Here is a 14861-nt window from a genome sequence, read left to right on the forward strand (position 1 = left end):
TCCTCTGCAGTCTGTGTGTTTTCTTTTTATAAAGGCTACTTTATTCTAAGTATTACAATATCACAAGTCACTATAAACTACAATAACTAAACACCAGGATGCAGTTTGTTTGGCGTCAAATGCCCGAACGCTTCAATGGTGCCCATTGACGCCGTGTACTCCTTCCTTTTCCAGGGGTACCTGGTCACAAACATACCCCCGGAAAACTATCCGACAGTCAGATCAGGTGGAACCCTCAACTGCCCGTCTCCAGGACCTGCAGGTAAATAGTTTTGCCATGTCCAAGAACAAAGCTACCTCACCCCCTCCTTCTCCCTCTGGGTGAATAACTTGCCTCTTCCCTCCCCAAAATCGAGTAGTCAGCTAGAAGACTCACCATTCAAGTAAATTTATGATCTAATTACGTGTATGTCTGTACTATCCTGAGATTCGTTTTCTTACAAAGAAACCCAACGGAATCAGTGAAAAACTACACATGAACACTGACAATCAATGTCCATTCTTCTGGCTTCTTCCCGTAACCTTTGACACCCTTAATAATTAAGAACATATCATCCTCCACTTTAAATATGCTCAATGACCTGACCTTCACCACCCAGGCCAAGCTCTTCTTTTCACTGCTGCCATCAGGTAGAAGGTTACAGGTGCCTCAGGACTCGCACCACCAGGTTTAAAAACAGTTACTACCCCTCAACCATCAAGCTCTCAAACAAAAGGAAATAACTACACTCATTTTATCTCTCTTTTATCTTGTTATTTCATGCCAGTTATTTATTGCTTTTTATTTATTATCTGCATTTGCACAGTTTATAGATTACAGATCCTGTTTACAGTTACTGTTCTATAGATTTGCTAGGTATGCCTGCAGAAAAAGTATGTCAGGGTTGTAAGTGGTGACGTATACAGTATGTACTCAGATAATAAATTTTACTTTGAACTTTGACCTCCACAGCAATCCTTTGGCAATGAATTGCACAGATTCACTACTTTCTGGGAAAAGAAATTCCTCCTCATTTCTGTTCAAAAGAAATGTCCTTTTTTTGAGGCTGCGCCCTTTAGTCCTAGATAGCCCCACTATAGGATATGTCCTGTATAGGAATCTAGCCCTTTCAACATTTAATAGGTTTCAATGAGTCCCCCCCCCCCCCACCACCACCATTTTTCTAAACTGTGAGTACAGGCCCAAAGTCATCAAATGCTTCTCACACTCTTTTATTCCTATGATCATTCTTGTGAACTTCCTCTGGTCCAATGTCACCACATCCTTTCTTCAATAAGGGGCCTAAAACTGCTCACAATACACCAACTCTGGTCTGACCAAAGCCTTAAAAAGTCTCAGCATTACATCCTTGCCTTTATATTCTGATCCTCTCAAAATAAATGCTAACATTGTATTTGTCTTCCTTACCACTGACTCAACCTGCAAGTTAACCTTTAGGGAAGCTTCCACAAGAACCCCTTAGTCTATTTACACCTCTGACTTCTGCATTTTGTGCTCCTAAGGGTTGCATAAGGAGCAGAATTAGGCCATTTAGCCCATCGAGTTTGCTCTGCCATTTCATCATGCTGATCCAATTTTCCTCTCAGCCCCAGTCTTTTGCCTTCCTCCCTGTATCCCTTCATGCCCTGACCAATCAAGAATCTGTCAACCTCTGACTTAAATATGGATAAAGACTTGGCCTCCATAGCTGCCTGTGGAAAAGAATTCCACAGGTTCTCCACTCTCTGACTAAAGAAATTCTTCCTCATCTTTGTTCTAAAAGGTCTATTCTGAGGCTGTGTCCTCTGGACTTAGACTCTCCCAACATAGGAGATATCCTCTTCACATCTACTCTATTAAGGGCTTTCACTATGTGATAGGTTTCAACTTTTGTGAACCTCCTTTGTACCCTCTCCAATTTCAGCATACCCTTTCTAAGATAAGAGGTACAAAACTGTTCAAAACTGTGGTTCCTTTACGTCAAGCTCCCTAATCACATCTGGTTCATTACACAACACCTAATCCAAAACTGCCTTTTCCCTAGTGGGCTCAACCACAAGCTGCTCTAAAAAGCCATCTCGTAGCATTCTACAAATTCCCTCTCTTGTAATCTAGCACCAACCTGATTTTCCCAATCTGCATGCATATTGAAATCTCCATTATTATTGTAATTTGCCCTTTTTACATGCCTTACAACCTACATGATGAAACTTTGTCTGCCTTCCAGGTGAATGGAATAGGCCATGTTCATCAAAACTGATTTGGACACAGAGGGGTGCATGTTGCAATGTTTTGTTTTGATTTAAAATGTGTGTAATGCAGAGCCGGGTACACGCCTTGTCCAGATACAGTTTTCTCTGCCTGGCTGTACCATATTTGCTCTTTCTTTGGGTGACAACCCAAATGACTATTTGTATGTACTTTTTGAAAAGAAGGTTCCAAAGCCTATTTGGGAACTTCTAGAAAAGCCAGCTGATGCAAACAGAGTGCAATCTTTGATTTTCTTAGCCAGTTCTACAGTGGTCTAAGAACTAGTAGCCTTTCATTGCCATTCTATAGTTCTTGTTGACAGCTCTTAAAGAGCAAAACATAATAAAACAAGATGTTGAGCATTTGCTTATGAGAGAAGGTTACTGAAAAGGGCAATATAAACAGATTGACAATACTTTGGGATTCTAGTGGTGACTGTGGGAGGGTGGAATGGGAGGACCATATGGAATCCAAACTTGCTGATAGTTCAAGATAAAATCTAATTCTGTATGTCAGCTCCACTTTTTATTTGGTCCTATGTTCCTTGATTCCCCAAAGTGCTCAAAAGTCAGTCAGTTTCAGCCTTGTTTCCACAGGGCATCCACATCCCACCCCCACCTCCAAATGAGAAGGAGAATTTCAAAATTTTCAATTCTGAATAAAAACACTACGAATGTCTTTAAAGAAAAACAATCAAGGTAAATATTGTTCCTCAGATGATGAGTCTAGGAAAGTAATAATGGAGAAATAAGAAAATACCTGAGGCTTTTAACAAATTTTTATCTGTCTTCACAGAAATAGACGCTAAAAGCTCCCCAATAATAGTAGGAAATGCAAGACAGAGGAAGGACAAAAGTTAAACTATCACAAAGCGAAAGTTCCTGAGCAAACAATGGGCTGAATTTACAGGTTTTAAAAGAGATGGTAGATGCATTTGTCATGGTATACCCAACTTCTGGTTAGGTCCTTGTGAATTACTGCTAAAATGTAACTGCCTTTTTCTAGAAAAGAAGGAGAAAGAACCCAGGAAATAATATATTAATTAGCTCGCAGTCTGTTATTGAGAAATTGCTGAAATCTATTATAAGGAAGTAGTAGTAGAACATTTAGAAAAGCATGATAGAAATAAACAGTGATTGCAATGAAGGGGAAATTTTGTTAAGTTTGTTAGAATTCTTCAAGGGTGTAATAGTATGGTAGATAAAGGGGATCTAGAAGACAGGGCATATTTGGATTTACAGAATCCATTCAATGAGTTGCCACATAAAAGGTTACTGCACAAGAGTTTGTGCCATTGGGAGTATGTATTAGAATAGAGTACAGGCCAAGTAATCATTGGGATAAATGGGTTATTTTCAGCTTGAACAAAAGAAAATCTGCAGATGCTGGAAATCCAAGCAACACACAGAAAATACAGGAAGGGTCTCGGACTGAAATGCCGACTGTACTCTTTTCCATAGATGCTGCCTGGCCTGCTGAGTTCCTCCAGCACTTTGTGTTTTCAGCTTCATAAGGTGCGAATAATAGAATGGCACATGAATTGTTACTAGCTTCTCAGTTATTTACAATTTATAATGTTATTTGAAAGAAACAGTAGAAAGATCTGTGACAGTAGTAACATAGGTAGAAAAGCAAGTTGTGAGGCAGATACAACGAACTTGCAAAGACATATAGATAAGACAAGTTAGTAAAGAATTAGCAGATAGAATTTAATGTGAGAAAATATAAGGCAATCCATTTTTTTCTGAGTAGAATGGAAAAAGCTGAATATGGTTGCTTTTTGAGAGACTTCAGAATACTACTGAACAGTGGGATTTGTGACTATATTCGGAAGTACTATATTCACATTTGGTCTCCTTAATCGAGGAAGAATGTATGACATTTATGTTGGTACAATACCTAACTAGGAAGACAAAAGGGAAGTTATCCATTAAAACAAAAGGAAATGAGTATAAGAATAATTAAGTTTGAAGTCTGTGTACAGTTTTGGTCTCATTTAAGGAGGATCTACTTGCACTGAAACATTTCAGATATGTTTACCAGCAAAACGTGAGTTTAGTGTTGTTTATCAATTACAAATCTGCATTCAAACCATTATCCCATCAGTACTAATTATTAAACTTCAAAAATTGTAACTCAGTAACTCCATTCTCAATTGGATTCTTGAATTCCTTATCAAAAGATCAGAGTCCGTGTGAATCAGTAGCAGTAACTCCTCCTTGCTGAAAATCAGTATAAGTGCTCTTCTGTCATGTGTGCTCAGCCCACTGCTCTAGTCTTTTATGCTCATGACTGTGTAGCTAGGCACAACTCAAATGCCATCTGTAAATTCACTGATAATGCCAGTGTTGCTGGAGGAATCTCAGATGGCAACAAGGAGTTGTACAGGAGTGGGATAGATCAGCTGGTTGAGTGGTGTCCCAATAACAACCTCTCACTCAACGTCAGCAAGACCAAGGAATTGACTGTGGACTTCAGGAAGTGGAAGTTGAGAGAACACACACAGGTTCTCATTGATGTGTCATTGGTGGAAAGGGTGAGCAGCTTCAAGTTCCTGAGTGTCAATATCTCAGAGGATCGGTTCTAGGTGCAACACATTGATGTAATTACCAAGAAGGCACACCAGCAGATCTACTCATGAAGAGTTTGAGGAGATTTGGTATGTCACAGATGCTTGCAAATTTCTACGGATGTATTCTGGAAAGCTTCTGACTGGTTGCATCACAGCCTGGAAAGGAGCCTCCAATGCACAGATTCAGACAGTCCTTTCACAGACACAACGCTTTCCACCATTAAATGTTCAAAGGTTCATTTTATTATCAAAGTGTATATGCAGAATATATATTGGAACCCAGCAGCTCCTCCAAGGAAAGCGACATGGACCAGTGGCCTCTCCGAGAACTGCCTGCTCTCCTCCGCATTTGCCTTGATGTTTCAATCTTCCTTTGATGCTTTAAACGGTGAGAACTGTAGTTGATCATGGCCCCTTGTCTCGTCTGTGAGCTTCTCCTCATGGTAACTCATGCTCGCATCTCTCTCCTGGAGTTTTCTCAAGGACGGCAGAGCACTAGCTTACTAGCTTATAATGGAAACATTTAGAGATGGTTAAATAGATCGATTCCTGGCATGAAGAGGCATCTTTTAAGAAAAGGTTGCTCAGGTGGACTATATTTACTGCAGTTTAGGAGGTATAGAAACATAAATAATTCTGAGGGGGCTTGACAAGGTAATTTATGTGACAGTGATTCCCCTTGATTGAGAATCTAATACATAGTTTCAAAATAAGGTGTGCCCTCTCAAGATGGAGTTAAGGAGAAAGTTTCTCTCTGAGGGGCATAAATTTTGAAATCCTCTTACCCTGTGAGCTATGGAAACTGAATTGTTGTATATATTGAAGGTAAAATGGAGGGGCTGTTTTTCTATAAATGTCATAAAAATTATTTGAAGATAAAAATTATCTTTGAACATATGTATGTTAAAACTTATGGAACTAATGGAAATGAAATTCAACCTTTTGCATACACTGTATGACTTTATTGCATCTTATTTTTCTGCCAGTTTTGTATTATCAGCAAACTTGGAAGCTGTGTGTTTTTATCAGTGACAAGAGTATGGGGAATTGTGAATAGCCAAAGATTCAGTAAAGGTATCTGTGACACTCCACGAGTAACATTTTGCCAAAGAGAAAACAATTGCTTACTCCACCCTGTCTTCTGTACCTCAGTTCTTTTTCTGTATTATTATGTAACCTCTAACCTTATGAACGCTTAGTTTGTGTGGCTCTTTTTGATAATTCATATTTCTGTCTCCTGCTGTCAAACCTGTTCCCCCATTAGTTAGACACTCTAGTAAACGTGTCAGATTTACCTTTTGATAAAGTACATTGACTTTTAGTGCTTGTTAAAATCATGTTTTTTGTTTGAATTTGTTTATTTTTCCCTGTTTCCTCTCTTCCTTTTCCAAGTAGCACTATTATTTGCTTCCTTCTATCTTTCTAGGAAGCAATCAAGGTTAAGAAATGCTTGAGGATCTTTTTACAACTCTTTATCTGAAGTTGGAGGACTAAAGTATTTGTTTCCTTCCTCTTTACCCAATTTCTCATGAATTATCAGAAATATATAAGATCCAAATTTGCCATTTAACTTTGGTGGCTTCATCTAGAGGTGCAAGGTATTGCCTCTCCGTTATTAAAAATTAGATTTTGGGATCAATTTTATGAGTTGTATACCCTGACACTGGGTGTATATGAATTTCCACACTATTAGATCTGCAGGTTTTAGGATGCATTGTTTCATTTTTTGTTCTTCCATAATGACATTTATTCTTTGATCAATCACATAATAGAACCTCTGTGCAAGTGCTGGGAAACATCTGTTGTTTGATTTTCCATTTATTTTAAATAATGGAACAAACTCCAGCTTTGGTCTTCTCATCCTTACTTTTAGGTATTGTTTCACCATAGCCACCTGTTGCTTAGAAATCAACTAGGCTTTCTAACCATGTCTAAATAACACATATGAAATTAACTTTATATGTACTGCAAATTGAAAGTAATAATAACTTGCAAAATGATTACAATGATTTCTGACTCAGGAATAGGACAGTTTAAGAGGGAATAAATAAGGTTATAATAACAACTGCTACCATATTAAAATATAGTCATATTTTCATTTTATTTGAAAATAAATTTTCTATAAAAAGGCACTGAAATTGGATGTATAGATTTGGTTGAGGTGGGTAACCTTTTAAAAAATGTATCTTTGAATCGTTAGACTGATGATCAGTACCAGTGATCTTTTTAAAGTATCAACAAATTTGTGTTTGTGTGTGCATAGCTGCCACTTCTAAATTTATAGGCCATTGCCATCAGGTTATTCTGTTCCTCAAATCACAGTTTTCTGCTTTCCCCTTTGTAAGACCTGTTACGAACCCCATAACTGGGTCACTTACCAGCAAAGATAGAGAGGTCCGTTGAAGTCTGATGATACTATTTTTAACAGTATTTATTAGTAAAAATACACAAAAATAATATCAATGCAAATATACAGATAATATATGTCATCAATACTAAATCTAAAAGTGCGGGTATAATAATAATCAATAAGAAATAAGCTCTATTGTTGTCTAGGGGATAATGTATTGTCCGATGGAAATATAAAAGTCACTCAGTTCATGCAGGCTGCAGCCGTTGGGGACCGCTGGGTTTGCAATGGTTTGAGAGAGAGAGAGAGTTTTGGGAGAAAAACTTGCCGGTTTTCCTTTTATGATTTCGATCCGTCGGAGTCTCGTTGGTGTGGCCGTTCACTTGTGGCCTCTCCTTTAGCTAAACCGTTCTTCCGTGGTGAGCCCGCCAATCCCAGGCAAGGGAAGGCCGCACACGAGCCCCCCACTGGCTGTCGCTATTAAACGCTGTCACGGGATTTCTAGTGTTTCTCCTGGTGCGTCTAAAGGGGTTGTTCCCCAGACCCTCTTTTATCCTTACTCACGGGGTCTCAGATGTCAATCAGGTTGGGATGATGCAATCCCTCAACCAGCCCACTCTGGTTGTCCCCTGAGGGGCTTCAATGAATAGTACAGTACTCAATACACAATTCCGTCTCCAAGAGACAATAGCTGTTATCAATGGTTTTGTTTCGCTGAGGCCAGGACACATTCCAAACCTTGTGGATTCTCTCTCATTTCCTGGGTCCCAGACCTGAATTAATAGCGATCTTGCGATTCTCAAAAAGGAGGGGGCGACTTCGTAACATAATGTTGTTACTCAGAGTTGCGGCACATTCGTAACAGACCATAAGTAATAATCATAGAGTTATTTACACATGTATAAACATAAACAGAAGATATGGCAAAACACTATGGCATCATTTGTGGCAAGAGAAATAATATACACTCAGTGGCCACTTTATTTGGTGCACTTGAACACCTGCTCGTTAATGCAAAAATTTAATCAGCCAATCATGTAGCAGCAACTTAATGCATAAAAGTGTGCAGACATAGTCAAGAGGTTCAGTTGTTGTTCAGATCAAATATCAGACTGGGGAAGAGATGCGATCTAAGTACTTTGACTATGGAATGATTGTTGGTGCCAGACAGGTGGTTTGAGTATCTCAGAAACTGCTCATCTCCTGGGATTTTCATGCACAGCCATCTCTAGAGTTTATGGAGAATGGTGTGAAAACAAAAAAAAAATCAGCAAGTGGCAGTTCTGTAGGCAAAGTGCCAGAGGAGAATGGGCAGTCTCATTCAGCTGACAGGAAGGTGACAGTAACTCAAATAATTACACGTTAAAGCAGTGGTGTGCCAGAGAGCATCTCTGTATGCACAGCACGTTGCACCTTGAAGTGGATGGGCTACAGTGCAGAAGACCACACAGTGTTCCACTCCTGTAGCTTACTAAGTGACTGCTGAGTGTAATCCTGTCAGAACCATTTATTTGTAGTCTTAACAAAATAATCTGTTTCAAACCACAGTGTGGAGCTCCAGGATTTATATTTCTATTTGTTGAGTTTTTGTTTCCAGTGCTTGCTTTTTCTGGATTTGCTTTTAAAGAATGGGTGTTTTGAACTATTTAACATAGGTAACTAAGTATTGTTTCACTTTGCAATCTTGTCTTTTCTTAATTCCCCTAAACCAGGGAAAAGAAAAGTAGCTAGATGTATTGTGTTGCTACTGGTGAAGGGTTTTGACCTGAAATGTCATCAATATCTTTCATTCAATCGATACTTCTTGACCCACTGAATTCTTCTAGCCGATTGTGCGTTGCTACTAGGCATAATTTTACTTTACTGTAATATTATGATTTTTATGACTTGCTTTAAAAAAATAATTTACACTTGGTTCAGATTAATTTAATGGTCCAAGCAGATAAGGTAAATACAGACAAATCTATCAGTACATTCCACATTTGAAGAGCAGAGAAAACTGTTAGGTTCTGGAATGTGTAAAACCTTGGAGTAGGGTGTCCACAAGGTCTTTAATTGAAGAGGTATTAAAATCTGGGAATTATTAGAAATGGGATTTTAAAAAATTGTGTACCTGAAAAGAAAAACAGGACAGATTAGACTGAAAAAAATTGAAGCCTTAGAAATGTACTAAGAAATATGCACTTTACTCAAGATGTTTATAAATCAACCTTTCCTACCTCGGTTTAAAAGACAAATGAAGTCCCCGTAAACCACCGTTAATTTTGTTTTACCATCTGCACTGACATGAAAGTTGAATTCAATTAATTAAAACTGTATCTTGTAAAGACAATTAAGGCTGTATTTTTACACAGTAGGAATGTTGAAGTGTCAGTTTGGGGCTACCTGTCATGTCCTTCCTTTATACAGTTGTGTCCAATGCTGTATTTCTGAAACATGAGGACTTCCCATAATATGCAAGTAGGACATTAATCTTTAAATATTGGAGGCTAATGACATAATTTGGATGCTACCACCCACACTGGACCCCCAACAATTCATCTACCGACACAACTGATCAACAGATGACGCAATAGCCACAGCTCTACGCACTGTCATTGCACACCTGGAGAGGAGGGATGCTTATGTGTGAATGTTGTTCTTGGACACTATAATCCCCTTCAGGCATGACAAGAAGCTCAGAGACCTTGGCCTTCACCCTGCCTTGTGCAGCTGGATCCTGGACTTCCTGTCAAATCACCAGCAGATGGTAAGAGTGGGTTCACTCACCTCTGTCCCTCTGACCCTCAACACAGGAGCTCCCCAAGGCTGTGTCCTAAGCCCCCTCCTTTTACTCCCTGTATACCCATGACTGTGTCGCCACCCACAGCTCTAATCTACTAATTAAATTTGAAGATGATACGTTATGCAAGATGATGCCTTATCTCGAATAATAACGATGCAGCCCTCAGAGAGAAAGTCATCACCCTGACATAGTGGTGTCAAGAAAATAACCTTTCCCTCAATGTTGCAAAAACAAAAGAACTGGTTGTGGACTACAGGAGGAATAGAGACAAGCTCACCCCTATTGACATAAATTAATCTGGGGTTGAGAGAGCAAACAGCTTCAAGTCCCTTGGTATACACATCACCAAGGACCTCACTTGGTCTATACATTCCGGCTGAGTGGTGAAAAAAGCATAACAGCACCTCTTTCACCTCAGACAGTTGAAGAAGTTTGGTATGAGTCCCCAAATCCTAAGGACTTTCTGCAGGGGCACAATTGAGAGCATCGTTACTGGCTGAATCACTGACTGGTATGGGAACTATACTTCCTTCAATTGCAGGACTCTGGTGCAGACAGGCTAGCGCATCTGTGGATGTGAACTTCCCACTATTCAGATCATTTACAGCAATAGGTGCGTAAAAAGTGCCCAAAAGGTCAGTGGGGACCCAAGTCACCCCAAACACAAACTGTTCCAACTGCTACCATCTGGGAAACAGTACTGCAGCACTAAAGCCAGGACCAACAGGCTTCAGGACAGCCTCTTCCACCAGGCCATCAGACTGATCAATTCACGCTGACACAATTGTATTTCTAAGCTATATTGACTGTTCTGTTGTATATCTTACTGTACATACTATTTATTACAAAATACTACAATTTGTTCATTGCACGTGCAGGTGGAGACATAACGTAAAGATTTTTACTCCTCATGTATGTGAAATCTGTAAGAAATAAAGTCAATTCAATAGCCAGTACAATGTTTAGAGTTGTTTGCAGACCTTATCCCAGATTTCTGAGTGTTGATCAATAGTAAGCAGTATCATGACAAGCTTTTCCGAACAATTTTAAATGTTTCTGTATGGGCCAGAAAGATCAGGAGTGCATTTCTGGGTCCCAAAGGAAAACCATAGCCCTCTCCTACATCAGACATCTCACCCCTTCCTCAAGTACAGTTGTCCCAGGGATACTTTTATCCATAATTGTATTATTTTGCTTTACAATCTCATCTTTATCTTTTCTTACCCCTCTGAACCATTGAAAGGAAAAATCTCCCAAGTGTGTTGCATTGTTACTCCAGTATACTGATACAGGGTTTCGGCCCAAACTGTTGTCGATATCTTTCCTTCAACCAGTGCTTCTCTATCCGCAGAGTGTTTCTAGCAGATTGTTTGTCCTTGTTTCCAGGAGATTTTCTGTGGTCCAGAAATCTATTACTGCCAGCTAGCCTTAATGCAGTTCCTTTTCATTTGGGCAGGAGCTGGCTAGATAGTTTGGACTGCCATCAGTCATGAACTACACATGCTGCAGTTACTCCCCATGGTTTTAATACGATGTATTTGCATAGTTACAAGCAGCTTGGATCAGTACTGCACAATTCTTTGTTCCTGGCACACTTACAGAACCCGATGTTTATTTTCCTTTATACATATTTTTGAATAGTGTTAAAACATGGGTACATTAGGTATTATTAAAAGATAATGAGAACATACTAACAATTCAGAAGGTTACATTCATCCTGCAAAACGAGTTCAAAAAAAACATGATGGCAGTACTTTTGCATTTGCTGGGTGTGAGAATGTGTGTCATTGTGAGGTCAGAATGACATTTTCATTTTAAGTATTTAAAAACTCAAAAGTGTTAAATATAATTCATAAACTTTTGAGTGTTTGTTACTTAAGTAAAGCTTTGAAGAGACCGTGTTTGAATAGTTTGTCTCTTATATTGGGCACCACGGTATCGTAACAGTTAGCACAGTGTTATTACAACTCAGGATGTCGGAATTCAATATTTATGGTCCCTGTAAGGAGTCAGTGTATTCTCCCTGTGGGAAATGCATGGGTTTTCCCCAGGTTCTCCAGTTTCCTCTCACAGTCTAGAGACATACCAGGTAGGTTGACTGGTCATTGAAAATTGTACTTTGATTAGGTTAGGGTTAAATTGGAGTTGTCGAGGATAGCGCTGCTCAAAGGGCTTACTCTGCACTGTATCGCTAAATAAACAACCAAATAATTTCTCTCAGGATTGTTTCAGTTTAGTGTTGTGGGAAATGGGGAGGGGATGTTCACTTTGTGCTTTAATGGAAGCCTCCAGGAACAGATCTGAAATTTTCATGTGATTCTTTACACTTCTTTACTGTCCAGGATTTAATTTGATCCTAAATCTCTTTCAACAGTTTACAAATTTCCACTTCCATTGCAAATAACTTGTATCCTTCAAGTTTCTTGTTCGACTTCTGCTTGGTCCTCGAGTGATCTACCAAATAAGCAAAAGTGACTTGATGATTAGCTTTTGTTGCCAGCAATAGTGTTATGATTTGGAGAAGAGAAAAAGCATCACATGCTGGAAATCCAGAAGTCAAACAGAAAATGTTGGGGAAAAAACATCATATCTGAGGGGAAAAACAGTTGATGCTTTTGTTTGATGATTTTTGATCAGAATTGGGAAAAGTTAAGCATTTAATATTTTAAATTGCAGCGAGTAGGAGGGTCGGGGTGATCAAAGGGATTGCCTGTGATAGGGTAGACATCAAGAGAGAAGCAAAACAGGGCAGTAGAGATTTATTACGCTCAGCTGATCATTGTAGGCTATATGAATGACGACAAACAAAAGAATAATAAAATTGCTTTAACTAAGTCTTACAAAGCACTTCAATTTCTGGGATTTTGAAGTAACTCTACCCAATGGATTAGGTAGTATTTGTAGATAGAGATAGATATAGAGATATAATCATACAATGAGTACTAAATGTAATCCACTACATTAGAGGAAGTAAAGCGAATTTCTTTTTCTCCTGATGGGAGTGTTTGGATCCCTGGAAAGTGGGAAAGGAAGAAAGGGGCATTACAAATCCAGTTATAACATGCAGAGTTACAAGTAAAGGAAGAGTAATCATTGATGGAGATGGAAGTGAACCAGAGACTCAGTGAGCAAACCATTCCTGTGGAATGCTGAAAGGGAGGGGGAAATATATCTGGTGATGAAATCACCTTGAAGGTGTTGGAAATTTCAGAAGATGGTCTGTTCAATATAGTGGGTGGAAAATGTTTTGTGATTGGGACAAGAGGGATTGAGGGCAGAATAGAAACAATGCTATTTAAAAGACCCATGAGCTATGGTGAATGGGAAGCTACTGTTGATGTTTAAAAAAAGGAAGGCATCTGGGAAGCACTGACAAATATAATAGAACAGGACAAACTGGAGGAATGGAAGCAGTATGGGAACAGATTTAGTCACGCTAGCTGTGGGAAGCTATTGCTGCTGAGGCATGTAGTGTTAATATTCATTCCTTTGGTATGACACCTGAAAGTACAGTAAGTCAATGTGTAGTTACTGAAGATGAGTAAACCTTCTTTGAATCTAATTGCATGATTAAACACTAGGTCAAGATGAAAACAAAGGGTAAGGAGGATTCTTTCTCATACTTGGATGTAGAATGCCCAACTCTCTCCATGCAGCAAATTATACTCAGTGATATTATTCAAGTTCTTTCTGAGAGAACTAGAAAAATAAATATTTCCACTTGTGTTTCCTGTCATTATCTCTTGATGTTGATTTGCAGATCTGATTATTGTGAAAATTGTGCAGGTACTGGCATGGTAAGTTGGCTACTGTGCTTTAACTTGTGAAAGACAACAGCTATTACTTCTTCAATTATAGAGTCATACACCACAGAAACAGACCCTTCATCCCAACTGGTCCATGCTGACCAAAATACCCAATTCAAGCTAGTTTAATGTTTAAAGTAAATTTATTATCAAAGTACTTAGATTCCCATATACTACCTTGAAATTCATTTTCTTCCAGACATTTCTAGGAAAAAAGAAATACAATAGAATTTTACAAAAATACTATACATTAGCTGACAAAGACTGACAAATAATAATGGCAAAAGAAGATAAACTGTGCAAATAATATTGAGAATATAAGCTGTATTGAGCCCTGTAGGTCATTGAAATAGTTCAGAATATTAGTAAATGAAATATCCGCACCAGTTGTACAGTAATAACTCTTCCTGAGCCTGATGGTATGGGACCTAAGGCTCCTGCATCTCCTGGATTCCACCCTTTGTATAACAACAGTTGCCTCTCAAGTTCTTATTAAATCTTTACCCTTTCAACTTGAACCTATAATCTCTAACCTCTATTTCTTGATTCCATAACTTGGGGGGGGGGGGTGTGGGGGAGTCTGCATTTACCTGATCTATGCTTCTTAAGATCACCTCAGTCTCGCATGCTCTAAGGGATAAAGTTCTATCCAATCATACCTCAGTCCCTCAGGTTCTGACAAAACTTTGTAAATCTTTTCCTGTTCAGTGACATCATTCCTGTAGTAGTACTATAAAAATTGAATATAATACTTGAAGAGCAGCCTCACCAAAGTCCTGTGCTTCACTGTGGCCTCTCATATTTTTATACAGTGCCCTAAATGATGAAGGCCTGTGGCCTAAAAGCCTTCACCACCCAGTCTACCTGTGATCACCCAGTCTATCAGTGAAACATGTACTCAGATACCAAGGTCTCTTTGTTTTATAACACTCCACACACACTGCCATTCACTGAAAAACCCTACCTTGAATTGACTCTCCTAAATGCAACACCTAAAAATTATACCTATTAAATTCCTTGGCCTACCTCAAAGTTCAAAGTAAATTTATTATCAAATTATGTATATCACCATATATTACCCTGAGATTCATTTTCTGGTGGTATTTCACAGGGCAGGT

The 14861-nt window shown here is 38.8% G+C and overlaps 1 protein-coding gene across 1 annotated transcript in view; it reads left to right on the plus strand.

The window, feature by feature from the left end:
• Positions 1 to 14861, plus strand: part of LOC140728489 (uncharacterized) — a 102228-nt gene that overhangs the window by 753 nt on the left and 86614 nt on the right. The window lies entirely within an intron of this gene.

Source organism: Hemitrygon akajei, chromosome 5 (assembly GCF_048418815.1).
Source record: "Hemitrygon akajei chromosome 5, sHemAka1.3, whole genome shotgun sequence".
Classification (NCBI taxonomy): Eukaryota; Metazoa; Chordata; class Chondrichthyes; order Myliobatiformes; family Dasyatidae; genus Hemitrygon; species Hemitrygon akajei.